Consider the following 13,939-nt stretch of genomic DNA (forward strand, 5'->3'; position numbering starts at 1 on the left):
TGAACTGAAATTCTGCAGGGAGAGATGTCCTCTCGTGGCCCCAGGGACTGCCTCGGCACGGGCCACGAGCGCCTCCGGCCCCTGCCTTCTCCTGCTTGAAAAGATCACCTGGAGCCCGAGCTCGGGGGGGTGAAATCAGCTGAAATCCAGGTAACTCTGTCAAGTGCCCCCCAGGGACATCGGCGGGGCTGGGGGATGAGGGTTTGAAACAGCAAATTCTTTGGAATATACACCTGTCCCTGTGCCGATGCTGCTGAGCTTCCTGCCACAGTATATCCCCACTCCATGAGGCGCTGTGAGGTTATGGCAGTGGGAATTGAGCAGGGAATTCGGGGCTATGGGCATAATTCACGGGAGCTAGCAAAGCTGACAGCCAACCCCAAATCGGGGCACAGCACAGAGAACAATCTGTGTGCTGCCCTGTCAGCTCAAGCTCCTGGGCTGGGAAGTATTGGGAGTTAAATGTATGGAATTACACAAATCACAGCAACTGGCATCACCCAGAGGGACAATCCAAGGCCCAAACAATTCCTCCACAGTCCACTCTGGGAAAAACACCCTGTGCCTGCCAGGAGCTCTGACCCTGCTTTTCCTACCAGCTCCTGAGCAGTGTCAGGGCCACCACGACGCCTTTAAAATCCAGATAAACCCCAAATCCTACACAGTGAATAATCCAAAGAAAGTACTGAATTGTTGTCATTAAAAGCTCAAAACTCATTAAGAATTCTATGACAACAGTGTAATGGACTCCCAGGAACCTCATGAATGCTCTCGGTTTCATTTTTGTGTCTTTTTACTCCCTCATTTGGCAGCTTGTAAAACTTATCCTGGAATTCAGAGGTCAAGCAGGATCGACTTTGGATTGACCTTCACCTCTGTTCCCACTTTGTGCAAACACAACTCGTGCCCAGGTGGGTGAACTCATCACCTCAGCTTTTCACTCCAGAGTATCCCCTCCTTATTTCCCTGTAGATGAACTCAGATCCACTCCTCACCTCCACTGGTCATCCAAGCGTCCATTCTGTTCCCCACAGGCCCTGGTGGCCCCAGGGAGCTCCCTTGGCCTTTCTCCTGCCCCTCTGCAGCCCGAGGTCGCTACACAAACAGTTCTTGTGTCCCCTCTAAATGACCCCGGGTTTTCTGCTCAATGAATGGCATGACCCGTGCCCACTGCTCATGATTCACCCAACCAAAATCAAGAGCAAATGTTGCTTGGGCTTTAAGAACTTGAAATAACTCTGAAGCAAAAGAAATCACCTTTTTCTTCTGGTTTTTATTTTTATTTTTTCATTTAAGATGCTGGACTTGCCTCTGTGGATGTGTGCTGAGCTCTCACTGCAGGGGACTGTCAGGCCTGAATGGCTGTGAGTTCGTGTTCTTCTCAGTAGGGAATCAGAAATTATTCTTAGACCATAGAATTGTTTTCTGAAACCTTTCCCCTTTCCTCTTTGTGCCTTTGAATTTTTCAGCTGTTCCCTGTTGTCACTTCCCCTGCCTGACTTCTGTGCAACTCCTAGCTGGGAAAAACTGGGAAAACTTAGGGGGTACAGAGGTGGAATTTTTGGCTGGATTTTTCTAACATTTCTAATTTTGCTGAACTTATTTCCCCAGTGAGAAGAGCACGAACTCACAGCCATGCAGGCCTGACAGTCACTGCGGGAAATCTGACACAGTATTAATAAGTAACCTTTCCTGAGAGCAGTCACCACCCCAGTCCTCCAGCCTTGTCAAATGTTTGCAATGAATGGAGCCAAGTTCTAATCCTTAATCTAAATTTATGTCAGCTTTTGTTAGAAAGATACCGGACAGTAAATCATACAAGAGAATTTAAAAATTGCACAAAGAATAACAGGCCCAGACCAAACCCAACCGCCCCCATCACCGCTCCACCCCAATTTTGGGAGAAACAGTGATACAGTTTATAAATACTCTCCTTCCACACTATTCAGTCCTTCACCGCACATCCCCAGAGAGGAGTCCCTCAGACCTTGCTCCCCTGAACACCAGGAGAGCTGGAGTTTCCACCCAGATCCCACATTCCCATGGCAGTTAATCCCAGCAGGGAGGCAAAGAGGAACCCTGCATCCTCTGACATAGCCCACAGCACGGGCAGCACCAGGAGCCCTCCAGGCTCAGACCTCTGGTGCTGAAGCCTCTGGGCTTTGGCTGATCAAACACCACAGCTCTTGGCAAAGATGCCAGGAGAGTCGTGATTCTTCCTGTCCTGAAAGAGAGGAGGAAAAGAAAATTAAGTCGACTGCAGAAGGATTCCAGCTCTCAACTTCTGCTCTGATTCCTCACTCTGGGGTTTTATCCATGACAAGTGACACCAATTCAGAGTGCCCTTTTCCAGCATTTTTATTCCTAACTATTTCAGACATTAAAAGGATGCTCATTTCTCTTATTGTATTCTTTGCTTAATTTTATTAGCGGCATTTTCATCCCAGACCCCACTTGTCAGTTCTTCAATCCTTTAGCACTGGACTTGGCACAAAGGGATACCCGTGGTGCTGCATCACAAGAAATCCCAAAGAGAAACCCCTTCCAAACCTGACGGAGAAAGCTTTCAAGGCACTCCAGAACACAGACAGCTTTTCCTGCCTTGTCAGGCCACACCAATTCTGTCCCATCCACCTGAACTGTGCAGGTGAGGAAAAGGCTTTCCTTGCTCCTCGGGAATCACTGTCTGAGACCACAGATGTCCATCCTGGGCAGCACCTGGAAACAACGTGGGAAAGGCAAAATGAGAGTGTTTTCTATCAGAAAATTACTACTACTAATAAAAATAACAATCAGAACTTCTGGACAAATTTAGTAACATCACTTTGATATGAGAAATACAGGCCATGCCCATCCTTCTAGCCCAGGTGAAAACAGGAAGGAGAACTAGAGGAAAAGCAGAGTCCCTTATTTGATCTCTGGACACAAACTGAGGCCTTTTCCCTGTGAAACCAAACTCACCCTTCCAGGGTTCCTGAGATCAGCTACGAGGAGGCTTTTGGCACTCCAAGAGCAGCTGGGTCACAGCTGGATGCGGCTTGGGTCTGGGAGACACCGTGCTCCTTCTGGAATTCTAGCACGCAAATGCCTGCTCCTGGCCCCAGGCCCGGAGATAAAATCTGTGGGGTTTTTCCCTGTGCAACATTGTTCACCCCTCCCAGGTTCCTGAGATCTGCACAGAGGAGGCTTTGGGCACCCCAAAGGCAGCCAGGGTTACAGGTGGGGGCAGCTTGGGGCTGGGAGAAATCCTCATCCATTTGGAATTTTATCAGGCAGAAACCTGGCTGGGTGCACAGGTCTCTGGACACGACCAGTGTGGCCCTTTCCCCTGTGAAACAAAACTCACCCTGCCAGGCTCCTGAGACCACTTAGGAGGAGGGGTTTGACTCTCCAAGAGCAGTCGCAACGAGAGATGCTCACACAGAAGGCCATGCAGAAGAGGAAACGAGCGCACCCGCAGCCCCCCAAGGCGCGCCCCAACGCCCCAGACCCGGCACCGCCAGCTCGGGCAGTCCCATAAAGCATCCCCCGCCTCCGCAGCGGCGGGACAGGCGGGGCCCGGGGTCCGAGGAAACCGAGCGTGCCCGGAGGCGCGGCAGGACGGCAGCGCAGCGCCGCCTGGCGGCGGAGCAGGAGAGCAGCGCCTGGCCCCATGGCAGTATCGGTACCCGTGCGCCCCCTGCTGTCCGCGGCGATGCAGCGCCCGATGCCGAGTTCCACGCCCGTGTCGCCGAGGGAGAGGGGCACCGCTGGCTGGGGCCTCCCCGCCGACACGGACAGAAGCCGAAGCAGAAGCCCCGGTGCCATTGGCGGCCCCTACCCAGCGGGCCGGGCTCCGCCGGGCCCGCGGCCCCGCGCGGTATCGGGTCGTCCCGCTCCCGTCTTCGTCGCACCCGGCCCTGCTCCTGGCATGAAGCGCGTCACCGCCCCGCGCCGTCCCGCCCCCCGCGCGTCATCGCGTGCGTTCGGCGGCCCGCCCCGGGGGCGGTGCCGGGGGCGCTACCCGGGGCGGTGCCGGGGCAGTGCCGGGGGCGGCACCGGGGGCGGTGCCGGGGCGGTGCCGGGGGCGTTCCCGGTCGCCGTGCCGGGGTAGCCCGGGGAGCGGTTCCGGGAGCGGTTCGGGGGGCGGTGCCGATTGCAGTCCCGGTCACTGTCCCCAGTCCCCGTCCCCAGTCCTGGTCCCGGTCCCCAGTCCCCGGTTCCGGTCCCCGATCCTGGTCCCAGTCCCAGTTCCCCGTCCCGGAACCCGATCACGGTCCTGGTCCCAGTCCCCAATCCCGGTCCCGGTCCCTGTCTCCAGTCCCCGTCCCCGATCCCGGTTCCGGTCCCTGTCCCAGGTCCCCGTCCGCGATCCCGGTCCCTGTCCCATTTCCCCGTCCCGGTCCCCGATCCCAGTCCCGGTCCACGTCCCCGATCCCGATTTTTCCCCCCCTTTCACACTGATTTTTCCCCCGATTTATCAATGATTTTTTTCCCCATTTTTTTCCCATTTCTCACTGATATTTCCCCCCATTTTTCAGGGATTTTTTCCCCCATTTCTCACTGATTTTTTTTCCTATTCTTCATGGAGTTTTCCCCCCGTTTTTCACTGATTTTTCCCCATTTCTCACTGACTTTTTCCCCATTTTCCCCCATTTCTCACTGATATTTTCCCCCATTTTTCATGGATTTTTTCCAGATTTATCGCCATTTCCCACTGATTTTTCCCCATTTTTCATGGATTTCCCCCCCCCCCCCGTTTCTTACTTATGTTTTTCCCCGATTTCTCATTGATTTCCCCCCCCCCCCCCCCCATTTCGCACTGATTTTTTACCCATTTTTCCCCATTTCTCACTGATTTCTTTCGCCATTTTTCATGGAATTTCCCCACCCATTTCTCACTGATTTTTCCCCCATTTCTCACGGATTTTTTCCCCACTTTCCCCCATTTCTCACTGATTTTTTCCCCCATTCTTCAGGGATTTTTTTCCCCATTTCTCACTGATTTTTTTCCCCATTCTTCATGGAGTTTTCCCCCCGTTTTTCACTGATTTTTCCCCATTTCTCACTGACTTTTTCCCCATTTTCCCCCATTTCTCACTGATATTTTCCCTCATTTTTCATGGATTTTTTCCAGATTTATCCCAATTTCCCACTGATTTTTCCCCATTTTTCATGGACTTTTCCCCCCCGTTTCTTACTTATGTTTTTCCCCGATTTCTCATTGATTCCCCCCCCCCCCCCCCCCCCCCCCCCCATTTCGCACTGATTTTTTACCCATTTTTCCCCATTTCTCACTGATTTCTTTCGCCATTTTTCATGGAATTTCCCCACCCATTTCTAACGGATTTTTTCCCCACTTTTCCCCATTTCTCACTGATTTTTCCCCCCATTCTTCAGGGATTTTTTTCCCCATTTCTCACTGATTTTCCCCCCCATTCTTCATGATTTACAGGATACTCTATCGTGAATGGAAAGCAATTAAAGGAAGGGGGGAGGTTACCAGCCACCTGGTCAGCTCAGACAGCAGAGCTGCACACGCTTGTGAGAGCCTGTGAATTATAGCAGGACAAGACATTAAATATATTTACTGATTCTAAATATGCATATGCGGTAATACATGCATTTGGAAAACTATGGGAAAAAAAGAGGTTTATTAAGCTGCAGAAGAAAGAAGAAAAAAATTGGTTTACAAGGGATGGCAAGCAGTGGATACCAAAAGCTCTAGCCTTACAATTGTTAAAACAACTTCATTAAAGGAGTCGTTCTGTGCCTTCTTTGGGGTGAGGAAAAAAGGCTGAGGGGGGCTCCGACGTGGTTTGGGGCACCCCAAGGTCCCTGGGAGAGGGAGCCGGGCTGCGCTGGAGGAGCAGGTGAGTCGGGCATGGGGGGGGGGTCATGGTGGGTGCCAGAACATTGAGAGGGAGGGGTGGGTGTAGAATGCATGAAAAACAGAACCTTAAAAAATAGCTAAATATAGTCTAAAAGGAATGTTTTATTGGTTTGTGTTTGGATAGAGGTAGGGATTTTTTATAGATACTGTAAATATAAAAGAAAAGATAAAGAATAAAAATACATAAGCAAATATAAGTAATCAATATATAAATATATTACGTTACATTATATTTTGTTATGAAAATAGAAATTTATAAATATTCAGACTTTAAAAGGAATTTTGTATTGGTTTTTATTTGGTTAGAGGAGGGTTTTTTGAAAATAATATAGGCAAAAATATACAAATATGCAAAAATAGATACTGACATAAAATTATGATAACTATATATGCATATATAAATATATAGAAATATAAAATACATGTATGTAGTATGTAATATAAATAATTTATCGATTTTAATACGTTATATTAAATAGTATGTTATAATAGAATGTAAATAGCATATAGTATATTAATATACTAGTAAAAAATACATTAAATAGTATATAAATATAGAATACACAATATAGACATATAAATCTACAGATATAAATATGAAAACTAAATAGAAAAATATATTCAAATATAATTTAAAATAATCGAGTTTTTTGTTTCTATTTGGTTAGAGGCAGAGCTTTTAAAGAAATAATATTAAAAACTATGAACCTACAAATATAGATGGATATAGATAAAATAGAAATAATATTAGTAATATAAATCTATGTATATAATGAATAATAAAATAATATTGTATATATGATAAATAGAATAGCAATTAAATTGAATATATGAAATATGTCTAGATTATGACTATAAATTAAATACTAAAAAATAGATGATTTATATATATAAAAGGGTTTTTTTTTCATTTAGTCAGAGGCAGGGCATTTTTAGTTTGGGTCGGGGTTTTTTTGGGGCGTTCATTGAGAGGATTTTATGACGGGTGGGGACTCTGGTGCTTGGAACTCTCTCCCTTCTCTGTCTGTCCCTGACAGGGCGGCAGTGCCGGGCTGAGTTGGGCGGCAGTGCTGCCGCCGTGTGGACACAGGCGGGTACTGCACGGTGCCCCTCTCAGGATGGCGGAAGGGCCCGCGGGCCGGGACCCAGCCCTGCGGCAGCGCTCAAGATGGCGGCCTCTCTAGGACCCCGGCGGATAGGGGCCTACATAAAACGCCTGCCCGCGCCCGCCGGCGCCCTCACGCCCGCGGCACCGCGGACCGCGCGGCCGTTGTCGGCACGCTCTGAAACGTCCGGGAAAATTGGCGGCGAGTGGATCGGCGTCGGCGATGTAATCAGGCATCTTATGCCTACACACCGGGGTCCTGATTTTTCCCGCCCTTTCTGCCGCCATTTTTGGCAGGTCAGCCGGGGTGCCGCCCGAGCCGCCATTTTGAGAGTCCCGACACACTCAAGATGGCGGCCTCTCTAGGACCCCGGCGGATAGGCGTTTACATAAAACGCCTGCCCGCGCCCGCCGGCGCCCTCACGCCCGCGGCACCGCGGACCGCGCGGCCGTTGTCGGCACGCTCTGAAACGTCCGGGAAAATTGGCGGCGAGCGGATCGGCGTCGGCGATTTAATCAGGCATCTTATGCCTACACACCGGGGTCCTGATTTTTTCCCGCCCTTTCTGCCGCCATTTTGGGAAGGTCAGGCGGGGTGCCGCCCGAGCCGCCATTTTGAGAGTGCGGACACGCTCAACATGGCGGCCTCTCTAGGACCCCGGCGGCTAGTCGTCTACATAAAACGCCTGCCCGCGCCCGCCGGCGCCCTCACTCCCTCGGCACCGCGAACCGCGCGGCCGTTGTCGGCACGCTCTGACACGTCCGGGAAAATTGGCGGCGAGCGGATCGGCGTCGGCGATGTAATCAGGCATCTTATGCCTACACACCGGGGTCCTGATTTTTTCCCGCCCTTTCTGCCGCCATTTTTGGCAGGTCAGGCGGGGTGCCGCCCGAGCCGCCATTTTGAGAGTGCGGACACACTCAAGATGGCGGCCGCAATAAGACCCCGGCGGATAGGCGTTTACATAAAACGCCTGCCCGCGCCCGCCGGCGCCCTCACGCCCGCGGCACCGCGGACCGCGCGGCCGTTGTCGGCACACTCTGACACGTCCGGAAAAATTGGCGGCGAGCGGATCGGCATCGGCGATGTGATCAGGCATCTTATGCCTACACACCGGGGTCCTGATTTTTTCCCGCCCTTTCTGCCGCCATTTTGGGAAGGTCAGGCGGGGTGCCGCCCGAGGCGCCATTTTGAGAGTCCCGACACGCTCAAGATGGCGGCCTCTCTAGGACCCCGGCGGATAGGCGTTTACATAAAACGCCTGCCCGCGTTCGCCGGCATAAAAATAAATATGCATAAATATAAACATAGACATAAACATGCACAAACGTAAACCTGCATAGATATAAACATAAACATAAACATAAACATAAACATAAACATAAACATAAACATAAACATAAACATAAACATAAACATAAACATACAAGACAATAACAATAAATATAAATATAAACATAAATAGAAATAGAAATAGAAATACAAACATTAAAAAAATCAGTGAGAAATGGGGTAAAATCAGTGAGAAATGGGGGGGAAAAACCATGAAAAATGATGGAAAAATCAGAGAGAAATGGGGGAAAAATCGGTGAGGAATGGGGAAAAAGATCAACGAAAAATTGGGAAAAATCAGTCAGAAGTGGGGGATAAAAATCAGTGAGAAATGGGGGGAAAAGTCGGTGAGAAATGGGGAAAAAATCAGTGATTAATGGGCGGGAAAATGCATGAAAAATGGGGGAATAATTCAGAGAAAAATGGGGGCAAATATCAGTGAGAAATGGGGGGGAAAATCAGGAAATATCCATGAAAATTGGGGGAAACATCCATGAAAAATGGCGGAAAAAATCAGTGAGAAATGGGGAAAAATGGGGAAAAAGGAGTGATAAATGGGGAAAAAAATCAGTGAGAAATGGGGAAAAATGGGGAAAAAAATCCACGAAAAATGGGTGGAAAAATCCATGAAAACTCAACGGAAAAATCAGTGAGAAATGGGGAAAACATCATGGTGAAATGGGGAAAAAATCAGAGAGAAATGGGGAAAAATCATTGAAAAATGGGGGATAAAAATCAGTGAGAAATGGGGGGAAAATGGGGAAAAACATCAGTGAGAAATGGGGAAAAAAATCTTTGATAAATTGGGGCAAAAATCATTGAGAAATGGGGAAAAAAATCAGTGAGAAATGGGGAAAATTTGGGAAAAATCCACGAAAATTGCGGGAAAAAATGCTTGAAAAATTGGGGAAAAAAATCCGAGAGAAAATCCCCGGGAATCCTCGGGAAAATCCCCCCGGAATCCCCGAGAAAATCCCCCCGGAATTCCCCGGGAAAATCCCCCTGAATTCCCCGAGAAACTCATCCCGGAATCCCCGTGATAATCCGTCCGCTATCCCCGAGAAAATCCCCCAGGAATCCCCCAGAAAATCTCCCCGAAATCCCCGGGATAATCTCCCCGGAATCCCCGAGAAAATCCGCCCCGAATCCCCTGGAAGATTCCCCCGGAATCCCCGAGAAAATCCCTCGGAATTCCCCGGGAAAATCAACCCGGAATCCCCCAGAAAATCCCCCGGAATCCCCGGGAAAATCCCCGGGATAATCACCCCGGAATCCCCTGGAATATCCCCTAGGAATCCCCGAGAAAATCCCCCCGGAATTCGCCGGGAAAATCCCCCCGGAATCCCCGAGAAAATCCCCCCAGATTCCCCGGAAAATCCCCCCGGAATCCCCTGGATAATCCCCCCGGAATCCCCTGGATAATCCCCCCGGAATCCCCGAGAAAATCCCCCCGGAATCCCCGAGAAAATCCCCCCGGAATCCCCGAGAAAATGCCCCCGGAATTCCTCGGGAAAATCGTCCCGGAATCCACGAGAAAATCCGCCCGGAATCCCCGGGAAAATCCTCCAGAAATCCCCGAGAAAATCCCCCGGAGTCCCCGGGAAAATCAACCCGGAGTCCGATGGAAAATCCCCCCAGAATCCCCGAGAAAATCCCCCGGAATTCCCCTAGAAAATCCCCCCGGACTCCCCGAGAAATTTCCCCCGGAATCCCCGGGAAAATAGCCCCCGGAATCCGCGAGAAAATCCCCCCGGAATCCACGCGAAAATCCCCCAGAAATCCCTGTGAAAGCCCCCCCGGAATCCCCAAGAAAATCTCCCCGGAATCCCCGAGAAAATTCGCCCGTAATACTCGGGAAAATATGCCCGGAATCCCCTGGAAAAACCCCCCGGAATCCCCTGGATAATCCCCCCGGAATCCCCCATAAAATCCCCCTGGAATCTCCAGGAAAATGCCCCGGGAATACGCGAGAAAATCCCCCCGGAATCCAGGCGAAAATCCCCCAGAAATCCCCGTGAAAGCCCCCCCGGAATCACCGGGAAAATTCCCCCGGAATCCGCGAGAAAATCCCCCCGGAATCCAGGCGAAAATCCCCCAGAAATCCCCGTGAAAGCCCCCCCGGAATCCCCAAGAAAATCTCCCCGGAATCCCCGAGAAAATTCGCCCGTAATACTCGGGAAAATATGCCCGGAATCCCCTGGAAAAACCCCCCGGAATCCCCTGGAAAATCCCCCCGGAATCCCCGAGAAAATATGCCCGGAATCCCCTGGAAAATTCAGCCGGAATCCCCGAGAAAATCCCCCGGAAAATCCCCCCGGAATCCCCGGGCAAATCTCCCCGGACTCCCCGAGAAAATCCCCCCGGAATTCCGCGGGAAAATCCCCCCGGAATCCCCGCGAAAATAGCCCCAGACTCCCCGGCATAATCCCCACGAAATCCCCTGGAAAATCCCCCCGGAATTCCCGGGAAAATCCCCCCGGAATCCCCGAGAAAATCCCCTAGAATTCCCCGGGATAATCCCCCCGGCATCTCCTGGAAAATCCCCCCGGAATCCCCGAGAAAATCCCCCCGGAATCGCCGGAATAATCCCCTGGAATTCCCCGGGAAAATCATCCCGGAATCCCCGAGAATATCCCCCCGGTATCGCCGAGAAAATCCCCCCGGAATCCCCGGGATAATCCCCCGGAATTCCCCGGGAATATCCCCCTGGAATCCCCGAAAAAATCTCCCCGGAATACTCGGGAAAATCCCCCGGAATACTCCTGAAAATCCTCCCGGAATTCCCGAGAAAATCCCCCGGAATTCCCTGAGAAAATCGCCCCGGAATCCCCGGGAAAATCCCCCAGGAATCCCCTGGAAAATCCCCCAGGTATCCCCGATAAAATCCCCCTGGAATCCCCTGGATAATCCCCATGGAATCCCTTGGAAAATCCCCCAGGAATCCCCGAGAAAATATGCCCGGAATCCCCTGGAAAATCCCCCTGGAATCGCGGGGAAAATCCCCCCGGATTTCCCGGGAAAAATCCCCCCGGAATCCCCGATAAAATCTCCCCGGAATCCCTGAGAAAATCCCCCCGGAACCCCCTATAAAATCCCCCCGGAATCCCCGACAAAATCCCCCCGGAATTCCCGAGAAAATCCCCCCGGAATCCCCGGAAAATCCCCGCGGAATTCCGGTCCATTTCTGTAGGAGAATAGTTTGTAAGGATAGTGCAGAAGGCACTAGTTGCCAACGAGTTACAGCTGTACTGATTAGCAAGGAGTGGAAACAGCCTTGCCTGCCCAGTGAGGCTGGTTGTTATAAAAGCGTGGGTCAGCTGGCTGCCAGTTTCACTAAGCACAGCTCCAGCTGGAGGTGCAGAGCCTGCTGCAGTGTGGGCTGGAGCCTGCTGGCTGTGCTGCGAGGAGGAAGGGACACGTGGCCGTGCAAGGGATGGACAAGGTGAGAGGATGCTGTGTGTGGGACAGACAGGCTCAGGTGGCTGGGGAAGGGACAGGCTGGGGTTTAGCCAGTCGTACAGAGGAGAGGAGGAGTCGGGGCTGTGTGGAGCTGCCTGTGAGAAAAGGAGTCAGAGTTGCCTCAAAGAAATCTGTGGAGAGAAGGCATGAAAAGTGTGTAATGAAAGACTCATGTTGGTGCCTGTCATGTCTGTCTTGATATAATTGCTACACGTTTTCTCGGAATGCTTGAATTTAGACATAAAATGAAAACTTTATTGTAAGAAAGGAATGCATTTCTCACCAAAGTGGTGTAGGGTGGGGGATCACAACTCCCAGATGGCCTGGAAGCGGAACGGCCACAGGGGTTACTGTAACTGGGCCTCCAGTACCAAAGCCCCAGTGGGTTTAAAGGCTAGAGCTGGGCTGGGATTAGCACGGGCTATGCAGCTGGGCTCATGCACAGGTCTGTCAGCACTCCTACCCGAGGACAGTCCCTCACCTAGGGAGAGGTTCTAGGCCTGGAGATGAGGCTGAGTTTGGGAAGGGTGATGAGGACATGGTTAGGGAGGGATGTAAATGCATATCAAAAGACTTAATTTTGAGGGGTGGCAAGCATTAGCTATAAACCAGTAAGTATTTACAGCTAAAGGCTGGAGGTGGGGGCTGTCTGAGGAGGACAGGACTGTTTAAGGCTGAAGTTGGAAGAGAAACCTTGGTGAAGCTTTTGCGTTAGAAACGGCCTCACCTGCCAAATCAGATTTTTGTCTTCAGGATTGCATGAGTGAGGATGCCACAGCCAAGGAAAAGGTTCAGGTTTGGGAGGCAAAGGCGAGTTAGGCAGGGCTGCAGGGCTGGGGCTTGGCTGTTTCCATACTGCTCAGGGCAGCAAAGGGTAGCTGGCTCACTGGGCCTTGGATCTAGAACTCTTTCTGGAACAAGGTGGAGAGCTGAGGTTCATGCAAGGAAGGGGCCAGGAATTCTTTGTCTGACTGGAAAATGCCAGAGGGGCAGTGTGTGACTCGGATAGGATGATATGTTCGTCTGGCGAGAGTCACAAAAGAATATTTTGGTTTACTGATAACTGGGCAGCTCAGAAGTTACTACTTGACTTAGTTGCTGCTCCCATCTGTTGCACACATAAACAGAGCAAAGCAGATGAATTCTCTCGGAGCCTGAGGTCTTTGACTGGCCCTCCAAAAATGCTGCCCGCTAAAAAACAGACGTGGGGGAGGAAAGCTGTCAGATACAATAGAGCAAGAAAAGGACACGGGCTTCAAAGTGCCCTCCAGCAGACCATGGAAGTGACCTGTCTGGAAGTGAAACCAGCAGTCTGCTTCCCCAGCCTCCTGGAAGCCTCTAACAGCTACACAGGCAGTGAGGGGAGAGAACAATTCAACCTAAAAATAATTTTCAGTAGCGTTCTGCACTGCTGTTAAAAATACTGCAACCAGGGAATGTGGTGTGGTGATAACTATTAGGCCTGTAAGTCTGGTAACTGGGGCTTTTAGCTCAAACATCTCGGTATGGCTACTTTGAGCCTTGTAAAAGCTGCGTTAAGTCCAATTTCTTGGGTAGTTCTACTAGCTCTAGCCTTGCTTTTCATCCCCTCGGTAACAAAGCAACTCCCTCTCGAGAATGTTATTTACTTTCCATATGATGTGCCTACCAATTTCTGGAATTGCAAATGTCTTTGGATACATGCGTAAATTTAAGTTTCAAGAAAGCTGTCAAGCTAAAACAAAGGCTTGCCATAATGCAGAAGAAAATGTTTTATGGAAGAACTGAGAGGTCCCTACCTGGGCATAGAATTTGCTATACGAAGGTGTGTTCCAAACGGATCTGCCATCTAAACAAGCAGAAAAATAGTTGGAATGTAGTGAGTTCAATTTAACTATTGCTAGAAATAGGAATTATTAGCAGAGCTTGGAGCATGATATCACTAGCAGCAGTAAGACGCTTTTAGCTTGCTTCTCATAAATTACTTGTAAAAAGCATTTGTACCTAGTGTGTAGCAATTAATATTTCCCCATTTTCTTCCCCCCCGCCCCCCAGTCTCAGGTACTCCTTTTATTTTACCCTTTTCTGTCTTGTAACATCACCTTCCTTTATTTTATTCTATCTTCTGTTCTCAGAACATCGCAGCATCCTCTGTCAATGTGAAAGCATTTGTTCATCCTGTCTTGGAATG

General features: G+C 50.2%; 1 protein-coding gene and 1 long non-coding RNA gene across 2 annotated transcripts in view; one reads left to right on the forward strand and one right to left on the reverse strand.

Moving 5' to 3' along the window:
- Positions 1-8: 8 nt before the first annotated feature.
- LOC148217564 (islet amyloid polypeptide-like) overlaps positions 9-13,939 on the forward strand; it is a 26,102-nt gene continuing 12,171 nt past the window's right edge. Inside the window, exons 1-2 of the transcript XR_015800981.1 lie at positions 9-150; positions 813-911. The gene's annotated coding sequence lies outside the window, so the exon portion shown is untranslated. The remainder of the gene's footprint in view (positions 151-812; positions 912-13,939) is intronic.
- LOC148217565 (uncharacterized) lies at positions 1,254-3,448 on the reverse strand. The gene is made up of 2 exons (XR_015800990.1): positions 2,551-3,448; positions 1,254-2,224 (listed from the first exon to the last, which is right to left on the reverse strand). It is a non-coding gene; the product is annotated as an uncharacterized LOC148217565 (long non-coding RNA).

This window comes from Sturnus vulgaris, unplaced genomic scaffold, assembly GCF_052056855.1.
Source record: "Sturnus vulgaris isolate bStuVul1 unplaced genomic scaffold, bStuVul1.hap1 Scaffold_610, whole genome shotgun sequence".
Lineage (NCBI taxonomy): Eukaryota > Metazoa > Chordata > Aves > Passeriformes > Sturnidae > Sturnus > Sturnus vulgaris.